The following is a 25,877-nucleotide window of genomic DNA, read 5'->3' on the forward strand; positions in this document are numbered from 1 at the left end:
AGCTCCCTGACCAGAAATCGAACCTTGGGGGCCCCTGCATTGGGAATGCAGAGTCTTAGCCACTGGCCCACCAGGGATGTCCCTATTGTGTGATTTTTATTTGTCCCTTTTACTGTTTCATTTCCCTCCTCCTCTTTTCTTGGCTTCTTCTTCTTTTTTTTTTTTAATGTTTAATATGCCTCAGTTTATCTTTTTTTTTTTTTTGGTTGTGGTATGTGGGATCTTAGTTCCCTGACCAGGGATTGAACCCATGCCCCCTGCATTGGAAGTGCAGAGTCTTAACCACTGGATCACGATGGAAGTCCAGCTTCTTTTAAATTAAGCTTTTTTTTCTTTTGTATTCCCTTTTCCTCTCTACCAATTTGAAAGTCATATATTTCATGTCTATACTTTTGTTGATCACTCTTGCCATTTTAACATGCATACTTTAATTAGTCTAAAATTAATCATTTTCCATTTCCTTTATAATTTAACTTTCAAAGGACCATACACATTACCCACACTCACCATATTTTGCCTTCTGCATCAATATTTGAAAACTATGGATTATGTAATACTCTTCCCACAAGGCTTTCATCTTTCCCAGTTTTACAAAGAGACGTGTTTAAAAAATTATTACCAATTTTGTAGATCAAGAAATTGGGTCCTAAAACAAAGAACTTGTCCATAGAAATAACTCATCTAATCAGGAGGGGAAACCAGGCCTCCTGATAATTTTTCCAATTATGGAATTCAGGAGATATTGCCTGGGGAAACTTCTTTGCCACACTTAATGTTTAAAAATTTTGATATACGTTGCCACCTTGCCCTCCAGAGAAATTATACTAATTAACATATAGCAGTAATTGAAATCCATGATCAATCCAATGCTGAGTTCCTTCCAGTTCTCAGAGTACAGGGACCGTGTCTTTTTTTATACTTGTATTATAGGAAATTTCAAACATGTATAGGAGTAGAGAGACTAGTTAATAAATCTTGTGATAACTTCTATTAAAAATTTTTTACTGGAGTATAGTTGATCTACAGTGTTGTGTTAGTTTCTGCTGTGCAGCAAAGTGAATCAGTTATACATATATTGTGATAACTTTTAAATCCCAAGTAAATGTCAACAGCTTAGATAAGAAACATGGCAATAAAACAGAGGAAAGTAAGACTAAATAGTGTTGTGTTTTATGTTCTATTTTTTAAAGGTCAGATTCTTTTAAATCCTTTCTGTGTTTTGAGATTACAGTAAAACTTTAATTAACAGGACCCCAACAAACTGGAAACTTTCACTAACTAGATTCTTTCCTGGTACCCTATTTTAAGTAGAGGCTCATTAAAATATGCTCCTAACAGGAATTTATTCTAAAAATGCAAGACTCATAGGATGACTCCTAAACAACCAATGGATCAAGGAAGAAATCAATGGGAAATTAGAAAATATCTTGAGACAAATGAAAAGGAAAACACAACATACCAAAACTTATGAGATGCAGCAAAAGCAGTATTAAGAGGGAAGTTTTAGCAGTAAGTGCCGACATTAAAAAAGAAGAAGTCAATCAACATAACTTTACATCTCAAGGAACTAAAAAAATAAGACAAACTAAGCCTGAAGTTAACAGAAGGAAGAAAATGGTAAAGATCAGAGCAGAAATATACAAAATAGAGAATAGAAACACAATAGAAAAAAAATCAATGAAACTGAGTTTTTTAAAAAGATAAACAAAATTGACAAACTTTTAGCTAGACTGAAAAAAGAAGAGGGAAAAGTCAAATAAATAAAATCAGAAATGAAAGAGGAGACATAACAACTGATACCACAGGAATAAAAAGGATTGTAAGAGACTACTGAGAACAATTATACATCAGTAAATTGGATAACCTAGAAGAAAAGGATAAATTTCTAGAAACATACAACCTACCAAGGCTGAATTATGAAGAAATTGAAAATTTGAACAGATTTTTAACTAGTAAGGAGACTGAATCAGTAATTGAAAATCTCACAACAAAGAAAAGCCCAGGACCAGATGGCTCTACAGGTGAGTTCTATGAAACATTTAAAGGAAAATTAATGCCAATTCTTCTCAAACTCTTCCAAAAAATTGAAGAGGAGGAAAAATTTCTAAACTCATTTTATGAGGCTATCATTACCCTAATACCCAAGCCAGACAAATAAACTGAAGAAAAGAAAATGACAGGCCTATATCCCTGATGAACGTAGATGTGAAAATCCTCAACAAAATACTAGCAAACCAGAATCAACAGCACATTAAAAGGATCACATACCATGACCAAGTGGGATATATTCTTTAGATACAAGGATGGTTCGACATATAAAAATCAGTTCATGTGAGGCACCACATTAACAGAATGAAAGATAAAAATAACATGATCATCTCAATAGATGCAGAAAAAGCATTTAACAAAATTCAACATCCTTTCATAATAATAATTTAAAAAACCTCGCAACACACCAGAAATAGAAGGAAATTACCTTGGTCAAAGGGTACAAAGTTTCATTTATGCAGGATGAATAAGTTCTGGGGATCTAATGTACAGCATGGTGACCATAAATAATACTGTATCGTATACTTGAAATTTGCTAAGGTAGATCTTATGTGTTCTTGCCACACACACAAAGAAAGGTAACTATGTGAGGTGATGGATGTGTTAATTAGCTTGATTGCGGTAGTCACTTCACAGTGTACACATATATCAAAACATCACGCTGTACACCTTAAATACAATTACAATTTTACAATTGTACAAATTTACAATTTGTACAAATACAAAATACAATTTTAATTTACTAATTACACCTTAATAAAGCTGGAAAAAAAGAAGGAAATCACCTCAACATAATAAAGGTCATATATGAAATGCCCATAGCTAACATCATACTTAGTGGCGAAAAACCGAAGGCTTTTCTTTTAAGATCAAGAACATGGCAAGGATGCCAACTCTTGCCACTTTTATTCAACATAGTACTGGCAGTCCTAGCCAGAGCAATTAGATGGAACAAAAAGGCATCCAAATTGGAAAGGAAGCAGTAAAATTATTTCTGTTTGCAGATGACATACACAAGTCAGTTGCGTTTCTATACACTAACAGTGAACTATTCAAAAAGGAGTTTAAGAAAACAATACCATTTATAATCACATCAAAAATAATAAACTGCTTAGGAATAAACCTCATCAAAGAGGTCAAAGACTGGTACATTGAAAACTACAAAACATTGATGAAAGAAATGTAAAAAGAGACAAATAAATGGAAAGACATCTCGTATTCATAGATTAAAAGCCTTAATACTCTTAAAATGTCCATATTACCCAAAGCAGCCTACAGATTCAATGCAATTCCTATCAGCACCCCAATATCCAGAGAGTAGAATGGTGGTGGCCAGGGATTGGGAGGAGGGGGAATAAGGAGGTGCTGTTCAAGGGGTGTAAAGTTTCAGTGATGCAAGATGACTAAATTCCAGAGATCTGCTGTACAGCATTGTGCCTATAGTTAACAGTACTGTATTGTACACTTACAAATTTGTTTAAACAGTAGATCTCATGTTAAATGTTCTTACCACAATAATAAAAAAATGATTCAGGGAGTGACCAGGACTCTGTCCACCCTCAGCCTAGTCTTATACCTCTAATATCATTTCCAGAGTCAGGTGCCTGGCATCACATAGACCATTCTGCATTTCAGTCTTGTTTGAAATAGCTACTTGTGAGGAGCAAGCTAAAGAAAGCAAGAAAGAGGATTGCACCTTCATTTTGGCCCTCTATTCTTATTTTCATGCCATCCCTATGTACCTGGAATAAAGCTTCAAATGTCAACTCCAAGCAATTGTTCCTGGTTTTCTTCCCGGCTGATGGAGTAGGACAGTGTAGTGGAAAAAGATCTGTGCTTGGAATTCAAGTCCTGGCTTTCCTTCTTGGGAGCTATGTGGTCTTGGAAGAGTCACTTAACCATTCTGAGCCTTGGTTTAATGGCTTGTGAAACAAAACGGTTGGACTGGAAATAATAACTAATGCCTCTTCTTGTTCTGGGTTTCTGTTATGATGTGAATTTACATTTCCAAAGTCTGGTCTTATTCATGGAGAGTCTCATACCTAAACGACCTGAGGGCACCCAAGCTATCTTTACCACTCCGAACGCCTGAACTTCTACCGTTATTGATCCATTTCATTGGTTTTAGCACTGCTTCCTCCTGTTAGTCTACCTTTTGAGAAGAGAAGCATGTAAAGGCACTTCATTGTAAATAACTAAATCAGGTCACTTTTGCACGGTTGGGAAATGCAGGGATTTTGATGTCCAGAGAGTTTAAGTGGGAAGATAAGGGTGTAACACAGAGAAACTGGAAGAGTGTCAGAGACAGATTTCACCTCCTTCACAATTTTTCTGCATCTTGGCTCTGAGCATTGTTATGACTCAACCTCTCTGTGCTTGGCAAGGCTCAAATAAGAATAATCTCTATTTGGTACCAAATCAGAACAGGGAGTCCCTGGCTAAATGTCAGATTCAGGTATTTCTGACAGACTTTGAATGGAGTTCTTTATTAGGTCTTTTGATAAACAGGAACTTGTTTAGAAGAGCCAAAACACCCCTTTGAGTAAACCACATACGTTGTGCATTGTTACGAAACCGTTAACGGGCATATACTCCCAATCCTCGATGTCCTCTTTCCATCATCCTCTTCTGATCCTGTTCTCTTCTTAGTTCCATGCTGGTCCTCAGTAGTTGCAGAAAATCCCTCATCTCTCTTTGTTTATCATGCCTATCTCCTATCACCACCAGTTGATCTCGCCTATCCTGGAGAAAAGCAATCTCTTCCTCTGCATTCTCTCAATATTGAGGTACCACTAGTAATAAAGGATTTCTGCTTTTAATGGAGAAAACCCATTAAAGTAGTTGTTGCTTTTATTCTCTCTAACAATAATACCTATCATTTATCGAGTCTTGCTATGTCTTAGGCACTTGTATTGTTACCGAACGCAAGTTCGTGTGCCCGACGCACAGTGAGGCCAAACAATACCGAAACTTTGAGGTTTGGAGCAGAGAAAGGTTTATTGCAGGACCAAGCAAGGAGAACCGGGGTGGGGGTGTCCATGATCCCCCCCAAACCCCAAACTCCCCAAAGGGTTTCAGCAAAGCTTTTTTTTTTTTTTTGGTTGCACGGAGCCGCATGCGGGATCTTAGTTCCCCAACTAGGGATCAACCCGGGCCAGAGTCCTAACCGCTGGACTGCCAGGGAATTCCCCCAGCAAAGCATTTTTAGAAGCAAAGTGAGGGAGGGGGTCTTAGGGTATGTGATTATCTCGTGCACAATTCTCTGATTGGTTGATGTTGAGGTAACAGGGCAGTTAACATGATCAATCCTTAGGCACCAGTGAGGGGGGCGGCCTACATGCTCAGGATCATCAGGTAGTTAATTTCTTCCATTTCATTCTCATGACTTAGAAGACAAAGATCTAGCTCCTGGGGGAAACATTCACAAGATTACCACCCCAGGAAATTCAAATGTCTATGTCACATGCCTCTTCCTACTGTCCTTTCTGTACCAAATTATTCTTACAGTAGCTGTTGGTAGCAGAGTCAGAGGAATAATTTTGTCTGCTGATTGGGGACTGAGGCCTAAAAGTTGTTAACTCTTTTCTACTTACTAACTTGTGAGTTGCACCTGAATATATCGAGCTAACTGAAATACTTTTTCAAAATCTCATTTTAGTTAATTTCAATTTAGCCAAGGCACTAAACCATTACCCTCCAACATGGAGATCAATAGATGCATCTGAAATTTCTTTCCAAGATGTCATTTAAAAAGGAGCTTTGGGAATTCCCTGGCGATCCAGGGGTTAGGACTCGGTGCTTTCACTGCCAGGGTCTGGGTTCGATCCCTGGTCAGGGAACTAAGATCCCACAAGCTGCGCAGTGCAGTAAAGAGAAAAAAAAAAAAAAAAAAAAAGAAGAAGAAGTTTTGCCCTAGAAATCTGAAGACCTGAGTCCCAATTCTGGATCTGCCACTTATTAGCCTGTAATGTTAGGCAAATCCACTTAATTTTTCTGAATCTGTTTCCTCGTAGGTAAAATACAAATAATGATATTTTCCTTGCCTAATTCACCGAGATGATAGGGTAGGTATTCCACTATGAGGAAGTACTTTGTAAATCCCAAAGTGCTGTACAAGCAGAAGCCATTAGGCAAGATGAAGAGGAATGCTCAAAAGGTCACTAGTGGGAAGATTTTCAGCAGGGCTCCAAGCAAGGGGTTCACCAAGGATTCCATCATAGAGAAAAATTATGCCTCTCACAATTGGTTTCCCTCTATCTTTGGTTTAGGGGTGCAGATCCAAACTGAGTCTCCAGCTGGATCCATGATGATCTTCAACCCACTGACTTCAAGGAAACCAGTCTTGGTTCTCATCTAAACTGAGTGCCCCACTCCTAGAGGGAGAGTGGCATGAGGATTAAGTGACCCCTTGAAGTGACCAGTGACGCCAGGGATCTGGATAGTATTGGCTTGGTGAGCAGACTAAAACTTAGAGAATTGATTGTATGCCACCTTGGTTACAAGCACAGAGATTTTGCAATGGAATGAGAGACAGGAGAAAAGGCAGAACTCAGAACCTGTATGAAATTATGGGTACCTCAACTCGTGAAAGTAAATCCCAAGGTAGAACAGCAATTGCCCTCTGGGTAGTCCAGACAGCACTGAGCATGGTACGAACAACTCTCTCAGTAGGATGTGATGGTCACTGTCCTTGGTCTCTTGGTCTCTTTCTATTCTCCTTAGCTATAGGTTTCCCAAAGATATGTGTGGATGCAATTTACCAGGGCCCAGGAGGAAGACTGAATGAAGGTAGGGATGTGGTCATTGACGGCAGGCCTGGCGCCCTGGTACTGAACCCCTTCTTCCCCATCTTGCTCCCTCACCCCCAACCCCCATCCCCTGGCCGGCATAGTCAGGCTTGGGAGACTGAAAGGGTTTCACTTCCGCCTGGCTGCAGGAACCACAAGTTCCAGACTAGGTCGGAATTGGAATAATCACAGTCAAAATACACCCAGATGCTCTTACACACCCAGACGCGCGCGCATCCCCGGGCCATGGGGCGCACGTGAGCCCACGCCCCGCGCACCCAGCCCTGCCCCTCGCCCGAGCATCCTCAGCAGCTGCCACAGAAGCCGCCGCCGCCGCCGCCTCCGCCTCCTCCGCCTCCGCCGCCGCCGCCGCCTCCTCCGCCTCCTCCGGCCGCCGCCTCCTCCGCCGCCTCCGCCGCCTCCGCCTCCTCCGCCTCCTCCGGCCGCCGCCTCCACCGCTGCGGTGCCTCCTCTCCCCTCTCGTTCTCCTTCCTCTCCCAGTTCCTGCTCCTCCTCCCATCCCCTGGCGCCTGCTGCCCGGCGGCTAAGGGCAGAACCCTCAGCCGCGGCTCCCCTTCGCTCGGGCCAGTGAGAGGCTGGAACAGGTCTGTGTCGGGGGCGCTTTGTTGCAGGCTGTTGGAGCGCCAGTGGCTCCGAGAGCCGTTAGGAGGGCATGGGGCGGACGGGAGGGTAGATTATTTCTCAGTTGTGGGTCTTTTTCTATGAATAGATGGGGTGCGGTGGGGGTGGGAAGGCAGCTCGGTCCCTTTGCCAGTTCGCCGTCCCTGTCGCTTCAGGGCGAGGTAGCTCGGAAGCTGCCCGGACTCCTGCCCCCGCCCACCCCGAAAGCTCTCTTTCTTTTCGCCCCCGCTCCCCGCATCCACTTCCCAGAGCTGAGCTTTCTCTTGTCTGGGAGCTCATGGATGGGGGAGGGGAGAGATGGATGGAGCCGAGCCAGCGGGGCACCTGGGTGCACGGGGCTTTGTTGCGTACAACAAACCCAGTCCCCACCAGCTTCCAGTTCCAGGCGACGCTGCAGTCTGCCCGTAGAGTGGGGTGTGGGCCGGGCAGTCTAGGGAAGTGAGGGAATGTGAGGGGGCACTCCCCGTGTGTGACTGGGCACACAGGAATGCAGATGTGGGAGACGGTGCTGGTTTTATGTGGGATTCAGTGAGTGTGAGTTGGAGTGTGGTGTGTGTGTGTGTGTGTGTGTGTGTGTGTGCCATGGGGCTGGGCTACTCCTGGCATTACATGTCCTTGGGTATCATCCCATGCCAAGCCAGATTGCAGTAACACGCAGGCCGATCAGGTCCAACCTGTTCTGCCCGTGTCGGAAGGGTGATGATGGTTTCAAAGTGATGGAGAGACCCCAGCTGGGGCTGTTGCTTAGGACATTCTAGATGTGGAATTTCTAGCCACGTTGGCCAGGTCCTACTGGACATCGTTATTGTTCCCCCAAAGATGCCCAACTTTCTTGGCAGGCTTCTCGCTCTCAGCCAATGAGGATACAAAGCTCTTACAGTGATCTCTGCAGCAACTCCCCCCCTCCTAACTTCCTCACCCCACCCCTTTAATTAGTGGATCCTCATGTCTTCTTTACTGCAGTTATGTTAGTGGTGGGTTACGTTGTAGCTGTATGTTTGGAGAAAAAGGGGCATACCGAAAGCACCATGTCTTAGTTGTGAATTTGGTTGAGAGTTTTTTGTTGTTGTTGACCCGTAAGGTGTGATTGGCATGCTCTTTTTTTTTTTTAATCAAAGAGAGAAGATATCAATAAAATGAACAAAACTGGTAAACCTCCTCTTTGACATTTTAATTTATGGTTTTAATAAAGCGTTTTTCAGGGTTCAAAAATGTACAGTTACGGACAGAGATCATTCAGTCAAACAACTGGCATTTATTAAACACCTGCTATGTGCCAGTAGTGTTAGGTATTGGAAGTACAGCAATGAATAAATGAATAAAACATCATCTCAGCTCTCAGGGAGTGCATAGTCTGGTAGGCAAGAGAGAATGTGTAAACAGATCATTACTGTAGAGTTTGACAAGGGCTGGGCAGGGTGCTGTGAGAGCATGGAAGAGGGGATGCCTGGCTGGAGGAGGGGGGAATGATCAAGAAGTCTTCGCAGGGAAAGTGACATTTGAGTGAGTCTTGAAGAATTAATTCACCAGATGGCTAAGTTGAAGGGACAGCATATATAAAGGCAGAGGGGTCATAGTTAAGTAAAACTGCAGAGAGTCCTTGGAAGTGTTGCTGTCACATTCTCAACAAACTCAGGATGAATCTCAACAAACTCAGGGCTGGTGATTAATGGTGAATCAAAAAGGAGCCAGGACTGCAGACCGATAAGGATCAGAACACATCCCCATTTAAAAAAATGTCTAGCTTACTTATTAATATTAGTGTGTTTTGCTTTAAGCAAACCTGATATGTGTAAGTATGGATTTACAAGGCAAACAAACTAGATGGACAGTATTCACATTGCAGAATTTGTTGCTTTACAAAAGGATTCATAATCAAATCATCTTAAATAACAGTGCCCCTGTGACCTTTACAGTGAATATTTTTACCAAAAATCCATTTACACAGAGTTGTTCGCATAGCCAATGGATGGATGCAGAAAGGTATACTTGCATTACATTTACTTTTTGTGCACAAATTTACCAATTTCAGTGGAAGCATTTTCCCTCATGGCGTGGATGTTTAATAAACACTAAAAGAAAACATGAAAATGTCAGTAGTAAATATTAAATCCATTGTCTGTGATCTTTCATCATTTGAATTGTATGTAAAATACAAATTAATCAGGACAGGGTCTTCAGGGAGTTTTACATCTTAGGTACTTTTAGTAGTGTCACTGGTAATTAATAATAGCACAAGATTTCTGTGCTGTGTGTTAGTTCTGAAATGGATATCCAATGACTACTCTAATACTCATGCAGTGAAGCCAGAACAGGGGCACGTTCTCCTGTTTTGTTGTGTTGGCGCTGATTGCATGGGCTGATGAATGGCACTGGAAATGAACCTCAGAGATGGGTGATTTCTACTGGAAGTGCCTGGTGGGCACAAAATTCTACTAGTTAAGAGTGGGGCTCTGAGGGTTTGGACCAGCATCCTGAGCGTCTCCTCCCTTAAATGAAGACCAAAAAGAGCCCTGGGTTCTATTAAAAAGGAGTGCCAGCAGAAGTGGGTGAGTTTGAATTGGCTTCTTCCCATCTGGCCAATGCCCTGCTGCAGAGGAAATGATAGCCTGGGGTCCTTTGGGCGCATCAAGGTCCTTTGTTCACTGGCTGTCAATACCAGACGGTATCGGGCAGTAGCTCTAAGAAACACCCCCCGCCCCCCAGCTTGGGCTGGAATGGAATTGATCTGTTGCTGTGCTAATACTCGGATTAGTCTACTGGCTAGGACAATGCTTCCCAGTGTGGGTTCCAAAAAAGACTAGTTCCATAGGATGTTAGTAGGTGTTACACACACGCGCGCACACACACACACACACACACACACACACACACACAGAGTTTTGTGGTTAAGTTTACTTTGAGAAATTATTGCTTGAACAAAAACGGTTTTGCTTATTGCAAGGCTTCTAAAAGGCTTTACTAGGCTAGGGTATATTGTGACTCTCCAGGAGAAGAGAACAGCATTTCCCAGATATATTTTCCCACAGAACCTGGTGTTCCAAGAAGCATTTGGCTGGGCTGGTGTGGAGAAGAACATTCTTTGGGCAATGCTGGGCAAGAGCATTTTGTGCTGAGTTTGGAGGCTGTCGGTGTCTTGCTGGGTAAACTTGGATGACTCGCTTCAGCCCTCTAGGCTTTCCTTCCCCCATGTGTAAAATGAAGTTGATAATAATCATTGACTGTGATGGTGTGATGACAACTAAGATAATATCTCTGCAAGTATTTTGAGCTCCTTAGAAGAAAGGCTCTATATAAACTCAAGGTTATTATGAAAGGGAAGTGAAGAATTAAGGCAATTATCCTGATAGTTCCAGCCCCGATCCTGTTTTTCTGCTGCATTATTGGGCAGACTGCCTCAGTTCTCTGCTCTGCTTTGACTGCAAAGACCTATCCTCATTCAACCTTGAGTGACTCAGTTCTCTGGGCTTATTTCCTTTCACATCCTGGCAATTTCAGTGTGGCCTTTAATTTCCTGGTCCAGAGGTATCATCAGTACAGCCTCAAGAAAAGTCCCATCAATCTGAACACACCCTGCTGACCAGAAAACCCTGGAGGTGGGAATTAAATGTAGTTGGGAAGTTGCTTTTATCCTTCACACTCATCCTCTTGCAGAAGCAGTTCTAAAGGACCATCTTGGAAGCTGGCTGCTGCAGGGCTCATCTCCAGTGGCCCCAGTGGCCCATCGGGGCCAGAGTCCTGTTTGCAGGAGAGGTTTCTTGAGCACAGTTTCCGGGGTCCATTTTGCCACTAGGAAGCCGTGGCCATTAGAATAATGGAGTTCTTGAGGATTTACTGCTAATGATCATTGCAAACTGGGTTTGAGGTAGAGACTGATGTGAAGGCATTAGAGGTATAGTCTACAGTGCTCTGTACACGGACCAGCCATTCCCCGCATGAAAGCAGCAAGCTTCAGGTGCAGTAGGAAGGATTTGGGTTTAGCCACAAGAGAAAACTGTGTGACTTTAAGATGTGATACTGGAAATTGAGAGTGAAGTCATTCTCTGTTCTGGAGGGCTGAGTGGAAATGCCTGTCCAGGAGGGCAGAGTCATAGTATGGTAGAGCTACAAGTGCCTTGTGAAGTTCATCTGGTGTGAATGTTCTGTTTGGATGAGGAAAATGAGGACCAGAGAAGGACAGTGAGCTGCCTAAGGTCACACAGCTACCACATGACAGAAGTCATCCTAAAAGCTAAAACTCAGATCTGCTGCCTCCTTGTGCTCTTTATACTAGACCCAGCTGTGTTCTTTTTTTTTTAATTTTTATTTATTTATTTATTTATTTATTTATTTATGGCTGTGTTGGGTCTTCGTTTCTGTGCGAGGGCTTTCTCTAGCTGCGGCGAGCGGGGACCACTCTTCATCGCGGTGCGCGGGCCTCTCACTGTCGCGGCCTCTCTTGTTGCGGGGCACAGGCTCCAGACGCGCAGGCTCAGTAGTTGTGGCTCACGGGCCTAATTGCTCCGTGGCATGTGGGATCTTCCCGGACCAGGGCTCGAACCCGTGTCCCCTGCATTGGCAGGCAGATTCTCAACCACTGCGCCACCAGGGAATCCCCCAGCTGTGTTCTTGTGTAGTTCAGGGGAGTGTGGATTGGCTCATTCAGTGGGACCTGGAGGTCATGTCCAGGCCTGAGTTGTGTGGGCTTTAGCAGAGGGACAGGTCTCTAGTGGAGCCCTCAAAGGCTATGCTTCCCCGTATCTCTCAGTCTCCATTCCTCTTGAGTGTACTGTTGTCTGATTCACCAAGCCGTGTGGCCAGCTGGAAACCTAAGGACTGGGTGTTCTGTCGAAATACTCAGTGGGTGATTCAAGCATCCAAGTCCCTCTATCTTGGTCATTATTAACATCGTGTGGCCCAAGGACCTCCTTCAAAGCTTGATGAAAGCTACTGATGCACTCCTCAAAGAAGGGCCCACATCCATTAACACATGCATGTAATTTCAGGCCCATCTGGGTCTCGGGCTCCTGCTCTGCTGGCTGTTGGTGTTGGTACACAGCCTAGGGTCACTTGTAGATGCTCCCTACATACGAAAGATTCCCAGAGCTGGAATTGTCAACCTTACCGAGGAGGGAATTGGAAATACTGGGATGAGTCTTGTGCCAAAAAGACTGGGGGTACGGGGTTGGTTAGAGTGGCATTTCTTTAGGATAAAAGAATGGGATTGAGTCCTGGACTTGAGGGAAAAACAAAAAAGGAACTGAAACTTGCTGGTCATTTCCCTTTCTCCCAGCCTTATGAAAGAGATGGGGAGGAAAGGAGTCATGGCAGGAAGAATGGCAGGAGACTTGGAAGGATGGGAGAGGGAGATCGTTCTAGAAAGGGTGTCAATCATGCCACCACTGCATGAAGCGAAACTCTTCTAAAAGAAGTCAACAACTCTTCCATTTCTTTCCAGCCTTTCTCGTCCTACTTCAACTTCTAAATAGCAAAAGCTCATGGCTTTGGGGATTAGAAATTGTCTTAGATGCTGGAACACATGTCCTTGAAGAGGACATTTTTAGAGGCTGGGAGTGGGAGCTGGACATTGTGGGGGAATGGCACAGCTTGCCTCACTTCTTGTTAAAAAAAGCATTTTTATGATCAAAATAATATATGCTCATGCTTGTAAAAATAGGAATATGAAGTAGAATGTTCCTGGCCTCTCCACCACTGATCCCCCACTATGTTCACAGTTTGGTTTGTGTCATTTTGTGTGTGTTTCTATGAATATTCATATATGTATTCATGTGCCTAAAATAATAATAAAAGATGTGACCAAGACTACACACACTGTTCTACAACATGCTCTGCATTGGACTCTATATCTGGAGGTCTTTGCCCGCCAGTACACTTCTAGCTAGTTCATTCTTTTTAACAGTTGCATAGTATTCTGTCATCTGGTTCTGACCTAATTTCTAATACGAGCTTTATTGGATTTTTGCATTCTTTCAAATTTTTACAAATTATTAAATATTGGTGCAGCCTACCTCTTTCTACATGCATCTCTCCATACTGTCACCAGCGTTTTTGTTGTATAAATTCACAGTAGTGACCTTGCTGGTTCAAAGAGTTTGGTTTGCACACCTGTGATTTTTAGAGAGCCTGCCCAATTGCCCTCCAGGAAGGTAACAGCGACTTCCCTCCCCACCTGCCCCCCATGCACATGGCCATTTCTCCCTGCTCTTCCTCACCGATTTCAGTTATGTTGGTTGGTCCTTTCAATCTCTGACAATGTGATTGCTGAAAAAAATCTCCTTTTCCTTTGCATTTTTTTTGAGTACCAGCATCTTTTCGTATGTTTATAGCACATCTGCATTTCTTTTTCTGTGTTGCCATTTCATATCCTTTGCCTGTTTTTCTATTGGGTTGTTCTTTCTCACTGTGGTAACTGGGATCTCTTTATATATTTTGAGTAGTAACAATTTAACTGTTATCTATGTTGCAAATATAGTAAGTAGTCTATTGTTTATCTCTTGACTTTGATTTTAGTGTCTTTCATTGCACAGAAATGTTTACGATTTTTAAAAATAACCATTGTCATTCTATTCCTTTATGAGCACTTCGACAATGCCACAGTGAATGTCCTTGGACTATATTATATGTGTTTGGCTCATTATTTCCTTCAGATAAATTCCTAGGACTGGATTTGTTTAGTTCTTTTTTTTCTAGATATTTCCAAATTGCCCTCTAAAGTGTTCATTTTTTTAAACCAATTTACACTCCAACTGCAGTGTATAAAAGTATACTTTACTCCTCCTCTTGATGTCTTCTGATAATTCAGGTTTTGCTTCTTAAATCAAGTGCTAGGCAGAAACTCATATTTGGCACCATAAAACGCTGTGGGCAGAAATCCCTAACTGCACGTGAAACGCATGTAATACACGTTTCACCTTCAATTATTCAAGCAAACATGTTTTTTTAATTCATTTCCAACTAGAACTGTGTCGAAAGCATTTTCCAACATCAAGTTCCTCTAAATTCGCTGTGAAATGAATGGCTATTTAGGATCATTTCTGCTGGCAGCAGCTGCAGCAGCAGACAATGGCAAATGAACTTTAGAGATGTACCTTGCAAGACACTTGGAACAAAGCTACTGCTGCATCTTCACTAAACTCTGAGGTCAGCTAGGTTGGTTCCAGAATTTTCCAGAGGCTGAGTGCTGAGTAGGAGTTAGCTTCTATCCAACTTGCCTTCCTGCAAAGAGGACAAGTTTGAGGCCCTCCCATGAGGAGTTATTCTAATAGAAATAAACAGTGGTGTCACCCTCTGCAGAGGGAATAGTGACAAACAGGTACAGGTGTAGCTTTTCTCCTCACTCTGCCTGGGCTTGCTTCATCTTCTTGCATCTCTTTCCTGCCAACATCCCGATATGGTCAAGGGAATTTTGGTGTTTACTTTAGGCCACGGGTAGGATCCACGGATTAGGAGAAGATGGACATCAGAGCGGTCATTTGTGTGGCTTAAGAACTATCTTTCGTCAGAAGAGCAAGAGCGACAGCAGTAACCGTCAGATCCCTTGGGGGTGGCAGAGCATGGGTGGGAAATGAAAGAGCAGTGATGGTTGTTACCCATTTTGCAGACGGAGAAGACACATCTGGAAAGGAGAAATGTTCTGAGAGTTGGACATTGCTGGAAAAGGCTCCTGACATACCCCCAACACGTGCTAGCTGAAAATCTGGCAACTTCTCTCCTCTAGGGATGGATATAGGTGCCTTTAAAGTGCAGCTTCCTAATCTGATATATTTAAGAGTGCCCCTTGTACTTACCCATCGTTCACTTTACCTAGTGTGGTATTTACCCCACCCCTGGGATGCTTTTGAGCTATTGGAAGATAGGGGGGTTATTGGCCCCAAAGGAATAATTTGGATTATTTGAACTATTGCCAGTTATTATTTGTGGTTTCCCATTTACCTCAAAATCTTGGTATTTGGAAAATGGCTTTAGATCCTATCTAATATTTGTGGGGTTTTTTTTCTTTTAAAGGTTTGGACTAAAGTAAGGATCCTTCACAGGGGAACTGATGGCCAGGAAAATAATTATTAGTCTTTGCTGCCTTGAAAAAAAATGGCTTTGGTTGTTAAGTTAACGAATGTCCCATCTTAAAACTAGGATGTCTTTTCTTCGATGCTGAACTATTTATTTATTTATTTATGCATGCATGCAGTGCCGCGTGGCTTGCAGGATCTTAGTTGCCTGACCAGGGATTGAATCCGGGGCCGCGGCAGTGAAAGCGTCAAGTCCTAACCACTGGACCGCCAGGGAACTCCCCAGTGCTGAATAATTTAAAACTGAAACATTATAGCCACAGGTACTGGTCTCTACACATAAATCATGTGATACGTTTCTCCTTATGGATGGTCATAAGGGAAAAGGTCATATTTTCTTTTTAAAACTATGCATGATGCTTTTCGTAGAACGTGGGGATTGTCATGTTTTGTTTTCTAATGAATTATTCTGCAAAGGTAGTGTTGCTGTTTAACTCTGATTAGAACCAGGAGGGGACATCTGTCCCCACACTTGAACTAGAAAGGACAATCTCATTAAGAGGCAAAGAGAGTCGGTAAGCGGAGCTTGCAGTGAATTGGGAGGCAGAGGACCCGAATTCCAGTTCTGCTTTTGTTACTAATTAGCTGTGTGACCTTGAACAAGGTTAACTGTCTCTGAGCCTCAGACTCCTCAAATATAAAATGCAAACATAGTTAGGAATAGATTATCTATACAAAGCATACTTGTCTCCAGAGTCAAAGTTTGCTTTGTGACAGAATCATTTGGGGGAACTTCAAAAAAATATGTTGGATTCCCCACCTCAACCAATTGAATCTGAAACTCCAAGAGTGGACCCAGGAAGTCTATCTGTTAACGAGCTCCTTAGACGACTCAGAGAAGGCTGTAACCCCCTCCTGTGGTAACTTTCAGGAGGCAAGATCCCCTGGGCTTTCTGGCCTGAGGGAATGAAACCCATTTTCCAAAGTGGGAAAGTCCACGTCTCCCAGTAGCTCTGGCTGAGAAACCTATGATATGAGACCGCGTTTGGGGAGGCTGGGTTTTGACCTAGTTCCCTGGGGCTGGTTTCTGCTGAGGTGAGTGGAGGGCAGACTGTTCTTTTTAATAAGAGCAAGTCTGGATGAACAAACTGACCAGTTATCCAATAATGAGCATATTTCAGGCCCTTTGGCACAAAATCTTCAGTCGAAGCATTTCTGAGAAAGGACAACGAGGCTTCCAGAACTCAGCCCCTTTCTGCCCAAGCTCTCCTTTGAATCCCTTTTGAAGCTTCTGTCCCTCCTTTGACTTTGTAAGCTTTTGTTTCTCTTTCCTTCATTCAACTCACAGTGTTGCAGAGGGTTCTTTTGTTTCGCGGGATTTCAACCCCTGAGCTTTTTCCTCATCTCCCCCCACCCACACTGCACTCTGAACACCTTCTGTCCACCCATCACCCCTCCCATCATCACATTACTGATTTAATTTCCTTCAGTCATAGGCCCTCTCTCAATACTGTCCTGCCCTCTAAGTGCCAAAAGGAAAGGGGTCAGCATCCAGGTACAGTCCTCTGGGGACTTCCCTGGCGGTCCAGCGGTTAGGATTCGTCGCTGTCACTGCCGGGGCTGGATTCAATCCGTGGTCAGGAACTAAGATCCCACAGACTGCATGGTGTGGCCAAAGGAAAAAAAAAAAAGTACACACCTCTTTGCCCCACTTCTTTCCCTGAGTCTCAGCCTTCAGCCCTTCCCTTCATTACAGGGGAAGTTGGAGCTAGAGAAGTGGTTCTCCAAAGGCAAACTTTCAGAGACAGCAAGTCTTACCCTTTACATACAGCAACCCTTTCCTGAGCCATGTGCCGGGTACCGTGCCCTACTGGCAGGCATCATCTCATTCAGTCCCTTCCACAGCTCCATCAGGTAGGCACTCTTAGTATTCTCATATCATGGGGGAAGAAACTGAGGCTCAGGGCCACCAAGTGACTTGCACAAGTTCAGTCAGCTGGTGAGTGGCTCAGTGATCTATCGGTCTCGTCCTGGGGCCTGCATATGGTTGGACAGAGTATTCTGCTATTAACGGTTCCCTATGGCGTGTATCAGGCTGGGTTGTACCAAAGGCGAATAGCAACAGATTTTCTTGGGTGTGAAGAGTCTGAGCCCTGAAGAGTCTGGGTAACTTTAAACACCGAGAAAGAAGGGGGAGTTGGTTTTAATGGCAGAGTAATGTTGCCAGGGTTATTCTGTATCATTGTAGGGGTGGGCCTGGGAGCCTGGGTTTGATTCTTGAGAACTGAAAACTGAGTAAAGCTGTAAATATTGGCATCGAGAAGTACATTCCTGAGACCCCCGTGACTACTGTTAGTTTCATAGATCCCGGGAATGTGAAACATACTTGTTATTTTCTTCCTTCCACTCCCTTCTGGAAGCCGGTGCCAAGGTTATAGAGGAGCAGAGGTAGGGAATGACTTCCTGGATGCACTCGGCTAAAGGGGAGACTGTAAAGGGGGAGGTAGTCAGGGGGAGGGCCCAGAATAGGCTGAACAACAGTCTTGTTGGCTTGGATTCTTGGGTTTCCAGCTCACCCAAGTCCTTCTTGTCTGATTCTCATTATCAAACTTGCAGCACGAAGCAAGGAATATTTGGCATCCACCAATACAGACTCACTGAAGTCGAATTGATATGACTCAAACTCATGAGTGCAACAAATCCATGCCCAGAGATTTCCAGAGTATACCCATGGGACCAAGTCCATCTTCAAACCATAACCTAAGACCCCATTTGAAGGAGCCCAGGTTTCTCCTTTGACTGGAGTGCATGGATTGATTTAACATCGCTGCACAGAAACAATTTTTTTTCTTTTTTCTTGGCTCTTTCCTGGAAGGATCTTATATTGGCTATAATTTCTCTAAAATCTCTTTTGAGTTGGAGCTGCCAGATGAAGACTCCCCCCCATTTTCTGCAGTGTGTGTCCTCTTTATTGTCATTTCCGGTCATAAGAGCCAGTAGACATCAAGGTCTCTTAAGGCCTCAGTCACTGGCTCCGTGTCTAATGCCCACCAAGTCACTTGGCCTTGCTAAGCCTCTGTTTTCCCATCTGTAATGATCCTGACTCTCCCGTTTCCGTGGGGATATTAGAGCAAGCAGATCATCAAAAACAAATGGTCCAAGATATATGACTGTGGTTGTCTTCAGATTTTCCCTGGTAAAAGAGCTGTTTTGGAGAAAAAGAGAAGGTAGTGGAAGGTTAAAACGTTAGGAGCTGGAATCATTTGCTTAAGTTCAGATCCCTGCTCTATCTCCTACTAACTATGTGACCTTGGAAAGTTTCTTAACCACCTAACTGACTTAGCTCTGTAAAATGGAAAGAATAATAATTGTACCTACTTTGTAGAGTTATAGTAAGGAATCAAAGAGATAATATATGGCAAGGGTCTGCCCCATAGTTAATGCTCAGTAAACGGCAGCTATTTTATTTTATTATTATGAGTGCATGAGTTCTGGCCCAGGCACTTTGGGTAAGTCACTTAGCCTCTTAAATCTTCCGTTTCTTCATCTGTGTAATGGGAATAATAATAGTAGTCACCTCATAGGGTTTTTTGAGGAATAAACGAACTCATTCCTGCAAAGGTCTCAGCGCACTTCCTGGCACATAGAAGCGCTGAAAAAAGTGTTATCAGTCTGTTGCCAAATTTAGTGACCCTGTAGGCCCTTTGGTCCCTGGCTTCTCAGTGTCTGGGCCACCTTTGGGCCTCGCTTCCACCCCAGCAGAGGTTTCTGATGCCTGTGAAGTATCAGAAGTACTGTTGTTTGGGGTAAACAGAGGAGATGGCCTTTCTGCATGGGGACCTCCTGAGACTAAGAGTGCTTCCTGCAAAAGCACTGCACAGTGTCACACGGGCTGCCTCTGGACAGCAGCTGATTCCCAGGCCCCCAGGTTCACAAAGTGACAAAAATGGGGACAAGGCAGACCTTGCTTAGCAGCTCCCATAGAAGCCTGGCCCCGGGCAGCACAGAGTTTTGTTAGTTGCCCCTCCCACTCCCACGCCTCCCCGGGCACCCCCCCCCAGGCACGTACTCCCTTCTGGCCTTCCTCCAAGACAACAGGCCAGAGGGCCCTGCATCTCCTCCCCAAGTGATACATCAAGAAAGGCAAGCAGATGCTGCCATAGTGACAATTCCTACCTGATCGATAGAGCTGGGAATTGCATCCCGGTGACGAGGCCTGCCTTGAGGGGAGCCATCTCCCAGGGCATCACCTGCCTCAGCCTAGTGACCAGGCAACCTGCCCCACCCACCACTGGCTGGCTACCAGCCTCAAGGCCTTTCCCTATACATGTATCCCCACCGCTGGGGCCCACAGTGACTGACCATTTCAGGCACATGCTGCCCTCATTGGATTCCTCAATGTCTCTGCTTTAGGTCAGCCCTTATTATTTCTTCCCTCAACTATTCAATATCATTGTTGTTGCTGCTGTTGAAGGTATTAATAACAGAAATAATACCTAACATTCACTGAGTGCTTACCGCATGTGAGGCGCTATGCTAAATACCTTATAGGTATTCTCTCATTTCATCCTCATAGTAACCGTGTGAGGTAGGCACTATTATTACGACTAGAGCTATTGGTCAGCCTGCAGTATTAGGGTCCTGATGGCATCTTGGACATCTATGAAATATTCCGAAGGTGTTGCGTGACGCAAGAGGACTTTTGATGTACTTTGACAACAAGCCCTTCTGTACGACCCCTTCCACTTTCCCACCAGCTGCTTGGGTACAGCAGATGTTGTTCATTCTGAATCCTGCTGGGCCCCTGGCTATGGCTGGAGATGTAGGGGCCGTGCCACCCCTAACTTCTTGCAGCTGAGGAGGACTGGTGCATCGTGCCCACCCTGGGTTGTTTGGGGCTAGCTGGGGCCAGGCTAGGATAGCCGCATGGTAGACATGACCAAATAAGGATCACACTTCTTAGCCTGGAGTTTTAGGGTTTTTTGCTATATGACTATAAATGACTATAACATACATTTCCAATAGCATTTACTTAACACAGACCCCATACTCCAGCCACACCGGGCTACCCTCATCCCCAGAATACATCTTGCACATAAATACCCGTTTCCATGCCTTTGTTCACGGTGTTCTCTTACTGGTTCTTAGACCATCTCACTTCTTTACTCCTTTATTCTTTCATCCTTTCATCCCGAGGACACATATTGAGCATCTATTATATACTAGGTGCTGTGCTAGGCACTTGGAATATGATCATAAACAAAACAGACAGAGGCTCTGCCCTCATGAAGCTCACAGTCTAGCGGAGGAGGTAGACATTAAACAAACAAACACAGACATACATAATTACAGTTGACCCTTGAACAATGTCAGGTTTGGGGCACCAATCTCTGTGTAGATGAAAAATCTGCATATAACTTATAGTCAGCCCTCCATATATGCGGTTCCTCCGTATCTGCAGTTCCCATCCATGGATTCAACCAACCGCAGATCGTGTAGTACTGTGGTATTTACTATTGGAAAAAAGTCCACTTATAAGTGGACCCATACAGCTCAGGCCCATGTTGTTCAAGGGTCAACTGTGCAAGTTGTAATAAGTGCTGTGAAGGGGAAGAAAGGGTGGTATGAGAGACAATAACAAAAGCTAGAGCCAAAAGGACTTGCTAGTAGACTGGATATGTTGGCGGAGGGGAGGGAGCAATCAAGGAAGACTTCCATGTGTCTGGCTTGAGCAAGATGGATGACAGCACCACTGACGGACATGGGGATGTATCCTGAAGCTGATTCAGAGTTTAGCTCTCCTGTGCCGCATTTGGTCTATAATGCGTAAGCAGCATATATCCTATACTATTTTGTTTCGATGCTAGTTAACACGAGTGAATTTGTTGTCTCCCTAGGTAGGTTTTAAACTCTTTGAGGACACTGACCATATCTTACTCATGTCTGTATTCCCCAAAGCACCCGAGACATGATGTATCGAAGACCGACTGATCAGTTAAGGGAAGGAACTCGTTTCTCTTTCTACTTTACTCTTCTCACTGAGGCATCAGACATGACTCTGGGTCAAGCTTTTCTTAAGAAAAAGAAAAAGCTATGACATACTCTCGAAGAGATATGTGCTTTGATACAGACTTTGAACTGCATTTAATCATTAATCACCTTTTGAACAATTGCTGCTGTGTCAGCATGATACACAGGACACACCTAACCTTGGTCCTCAGAACATCCTTCATCAGTGCAGTAAAGGCTACGTGTTCACAGAAGCATGGCCTCATGGGCGTGTGCAGGCTAGCTCAGGATGGGCAGAGGAGAAGACTAGAAGTGGCCTAAGGGCCTCAGTTGCTCAGGCAGGCGTGGGCCTTCGTGGCTGGGGATAAACACATACTATGGATAGCACGCTATGGACCTTAGATTCAGTCACAAAATAGACAAAATATAGCTGGGTTGCCATGTCTAAACAAGATAAAACAATAAGGAGGTACCCTATTGCAGTTTTTATGTGATTCTTGCAGAAGTTCTACAGAGAGTTGTCTGATCCTGCAGTTCTGAGGTAGGCGCTCAGGAATCTGCATTTTTACAAGCATCCCAGGAAATTATGGTGCAGGTAAGCCCTGGATCACACTTTGAGATGTCATGGCTTCAGAGATCAGCCCTGGAACTGAAAGCACGTACAGCTAGCTCCTTGTGCATGGACACCCAGATGAGTGACAGAAAAAGAGATGTAACAGTCCTGACCACCAGAGTGGGAAAGGCCAGGAGGCCAGAATCCGTAACATTTCAGCTGCACCCGGGGAACTGACTGGCACAACAGGTCCATTTTAGGGAAGGCCTCAAGGTGGCGCTAGGTGGTGGAGTTAGTCTGCAGAGGCAGTACCCTGGCCTGTACCCACAAACTTCTAAGGTTGCTTTTCAAAGACGAACTGAATTGGACCTTGCCCTGTACTCTAATACCCAACCAGGGGGCGTTGCTGGGGGATGGGTATGGATTTAGCATCTCAGTGGGATTAAGGGTAGCTCCAGGTTCACACTGTAAGCGACCTGGGCCTGGTCTAGCCAGCCCAGCTCCCTGCCTAACCAAAAGGTGCTCTGTATCCACACCTTATAGTCTGGACTGCGTGGAAACCACCTTCCGCCAAGTGTCCAGGGGATTAAGTCTAAGCAGCTCCACCATCACTGCTCCCACTTGCCCTGCCTTCCACCTCTCCTGATGGAGACCCAAGACTGACCTGGTCATCATTTGTGGAACACAGCCTGTAGCAGTGAACCTCTAGGGGTCCACTTCACTTCCTGTTTTCCAAAGCCAGCAAGAGAAACCTGCAGGCAATAATCACATCCCCACCTTGCACCCCCTTGGACCTGGCTATACCTTCTGAATTCCCCAAATCTGGAACTGGCCCTCGGTGGTAATCAGCACCTCCCCAGTTAGTTTCAACTCAGGGACAACTTCACCCAGTGATTTCCTTCTAAAACGAGTCAACTCAGAATTTTGAGACCTCAGGGAATTCCCTGGCGGTCCAATGGTTAGGACCCTGCGTTTTCACTGCTGAGGGCCCAGGTTCAATCCCTGGTCGGGGAACTAGGATCCCACAAGCCGCGTGGCGTGGCCAAAAGACAAAAAAGTGAATAATTTGAAAAAAAAAAAAAAGAAATTTGAGACCTCTTAACGCCCCTCCATTCGTGCCATCCTCTGCCACTACCCTAAATGTAAGCCCCTTTCGCCTCTCCTGGGGCGTTTCATCCCCATACGTGTTTGTGCCTTCTCTTCACCGTCTCTCCCAGGCTTTCGTCTGTGCCCTTTGAGACCCATGTTGCACGTCGACAAAGTCCCCTGGCCCCTCCCTCTTGCAGTGTCACCTGCCTTAGTGCATCACAGCGCTGGCTACACATTAGTGTCACCTGGGGAGCTTTTTAACAAGGACTGACGCCTGGGCTCCCTCCCTGGAGGTTCTGATTCAATTGGCCTGAAGTGGGGCCTGGGCTTTTCTACTTTTTTAAGATTCCCCCCCAGGTGATGCTGATGTGCAGCCAGGTGTACACACCACTGACACCTGCTTGCCTTCCAGGACACATCCATTCTCTTGCAGCTGCTCATTCTCGAGGGCTGCACACACCACAGAGCTGAGGCGTGACGGCCACACGTTCCTGTTCCCTAGCACTATTTTCAGGCCTTTTGTGTCCATCCTAAAAAAAGAAAAGAAAGCACCAGCTAACACAATTAAATAACAACTAAATTTATCGTTTATTGCTTTAAAAATGAAATGAAATAAAATTAAATAAATGCTCCTTTGAGGCACATGCTGCCTATACCACCCACTGTTCTTTTTGTCAGCTCTTTTCCTCCTCATTCACCCACACTTTTCCTGGACTTTTAATACCTGTTTATCACCTTCCTCTCAAACCCGAGCCCTGCTCTTCTCCTGGGTGACTTTAGTCCCCCGGTGTACAATCCATCCAGTACCCTGGACTCATGACTCTTCCTTTGATGAATATTTATGGAGTGGTACTATGTACTGGGCACTGTTAGAGGTGTGAGGGATATAGCAGCGAACGAATGGACAAAATGGACAAAAATCCCTGCTTGCAAGAACCTTACGATCAGGAGGGTGGGAGTGAATCGTACATAGAATGTCAGGTGGTAATAAACAGATGGAAAAGAATGAAGCAGGGTGACAAGGTAGGGAATGCTGGGAGAGAAGAATCGCTTTTATATGTGAGAGAAGGAATTTCAACGAGGGTAGCGTTCATTGAGCAGATGATATTTGAGCAAAGACCTGGAGGAAGTGAGGGAGCTACCGTGTAAATATCTTGTGGGAGAGCGTTACAGGCAGAGATGACAGCAAGTGCAAATGTGCTGGGGCAGTAGCGTACCTGGCTGGGAGGAGGCCGGTATGGCTGAAGCTGAGTTAGTGAGGGGAGAGTAGTAGATGAGGTCAGGGAGGTACATGAGGCCAGGTCTTCTTAAGCCTCGTCGGAAATTGTACGGACTCCGGCCTGGCTCTTATGCTGAATTGAGATGGTGAGCCTTTGGAAGGGGGGGTTCTGGCTAGAGAATGGGATAGAGTCTGATTTACATTTGAAGTTTCCTTGATTTCCTTTGTCTCCACTCACCTTCATCTCTACTCCACTGTGATCACCTGCCCCTATTGCCAGCCTGCCTATTCTTTTTGTTTGTTTTTGGCTACGTTGGGTCTTCATTGCTGCGCGGGCTTTCTCTAGTTGTGGCGAGCGGGGACTACTCTTCGTTGCAGCACGCGGGCTCTAGGTGCGCGGGCTTTCTCTAGTTGTGGCGAGCGGGGGCTACTCTTCGTTGTAGCACGTGGGCTCTAGGTGCACGGGCTTCAGTAGTTATGGCGTGTGGGCTCAGTAGCTGTGGCTCACGGGCTCTAGAGCGCAGGCTCTGTAGTTGTGGCGCACAGGCTTAGTTGCTCCGCGGCATGTGGGATCTTCCCGGACCAGGGCTCGAACCCGTGTCCCCTGCATTGGCAGGCAGATTCTTAACGACTGCACCACCAGGGAAATCCCCTGCCTATTTTTTCATTGCCCCAAACTGCTTCACCTCTGAAATCTTAAACTCAAGAATTATGGTAGCAAAGCTTATACATCCAGCCCCTTCATTCTAATTATGCTTTCTCTTTCACCTTATCTAAATCTCTCATCTCTTGACTCTGCTTAGTTCTTCATGGATATCAGTCCTTCTGGGTTCTCTTCTTTCTTCTCTCTCCTAAACCCTATAATGCACCTTTTCTAGCAATTCTCATGTGTCAACTTTCTGGCCTGGTTAGTAGTTCAGCAAAGCCCAAACCATAGATCATTCCAGTGGATCTTGGTCCTGGCTGCACATGAGAATCACCTGAGATGCTTTAAAATATGCTGGTGCTTGATTACATTGGTCTACAATGGGGCCCATATGTTGGTCTTTTTTTGTTTTTTGGCCACAGCGTGTGGCATGTGGGATCTTAATCCCCCGACCAGGGATCAAACCCGTGCCCCCTGCAGTGGAAGCACAGAGTCTTAACCACTGGACCACCAGGGAAGTCCCTGTATGTTGGTCTTTTTAAGCTCAGCCAGTGAGTCTAATGAACAACTGGATTAATCGAGCGACTGCCTCTTCCCTTCCTATACTTCCACACCTGGGCAGGAAACCAATCACAATTGTTCCTTTAAAACTACTTGGAACTCTTACAAAGTGACCCTAGTAAGCTACATCTCACATTCCTCTTGGTGTGTAAAGTACCGTCCCCCAGCCTCCAACCCCACTTTTGTCCTTGTCTCTCTTAGAAGATGGCTTCATTTTACACTTCATAGAAAAAATAAGAGGCTTCCACGGCCTCAAACTCCTGTCTTGCTGCCTCAAATGTGGATGCATCTGTACCCATTTTTATTCCATTGTCTC

The 25,877-nt window shown here is 44.7% G+C and overlaps 1 protein-coding gene across 2 annotated transcripts in view; it reads left to right on the forward strand.

Annotated features, from left to right (window-relative positions):
- Window positions 1–7,248: 7,248 nt before the first annotated feature.
- Window positions 7,249–25,877, forward strand: part of PAK3 (p21 (RAC1) activated kinase 3) — a 277,117-nt gene continuing 258,488 nt past the window's right edge. For both annotated transcript variants that reach the window (XM_082377247.1, XM_082377246.1), the window contains exon 1: window positions 7,249–7,441. The gene's annotated coding sequence lies outside the window, so the exon portion shown is untranslated. The remainder of the gene's footprint in view (window positions 7,442–25,877) is intronic.

Source organism: Balaenoptera borealis (genome assembly GCF_965194805.1).
Source record: "Balaenoptera borealis genome assembly, chromosome: X".
In the NCBI taxonomy this organism is placed as follows: Eukaryota; Metazoa; Chordata; class Mammalia; order Artiodactyla; family Balaenopteridae; genus Balaenoptera; species Balaenoptera borealis.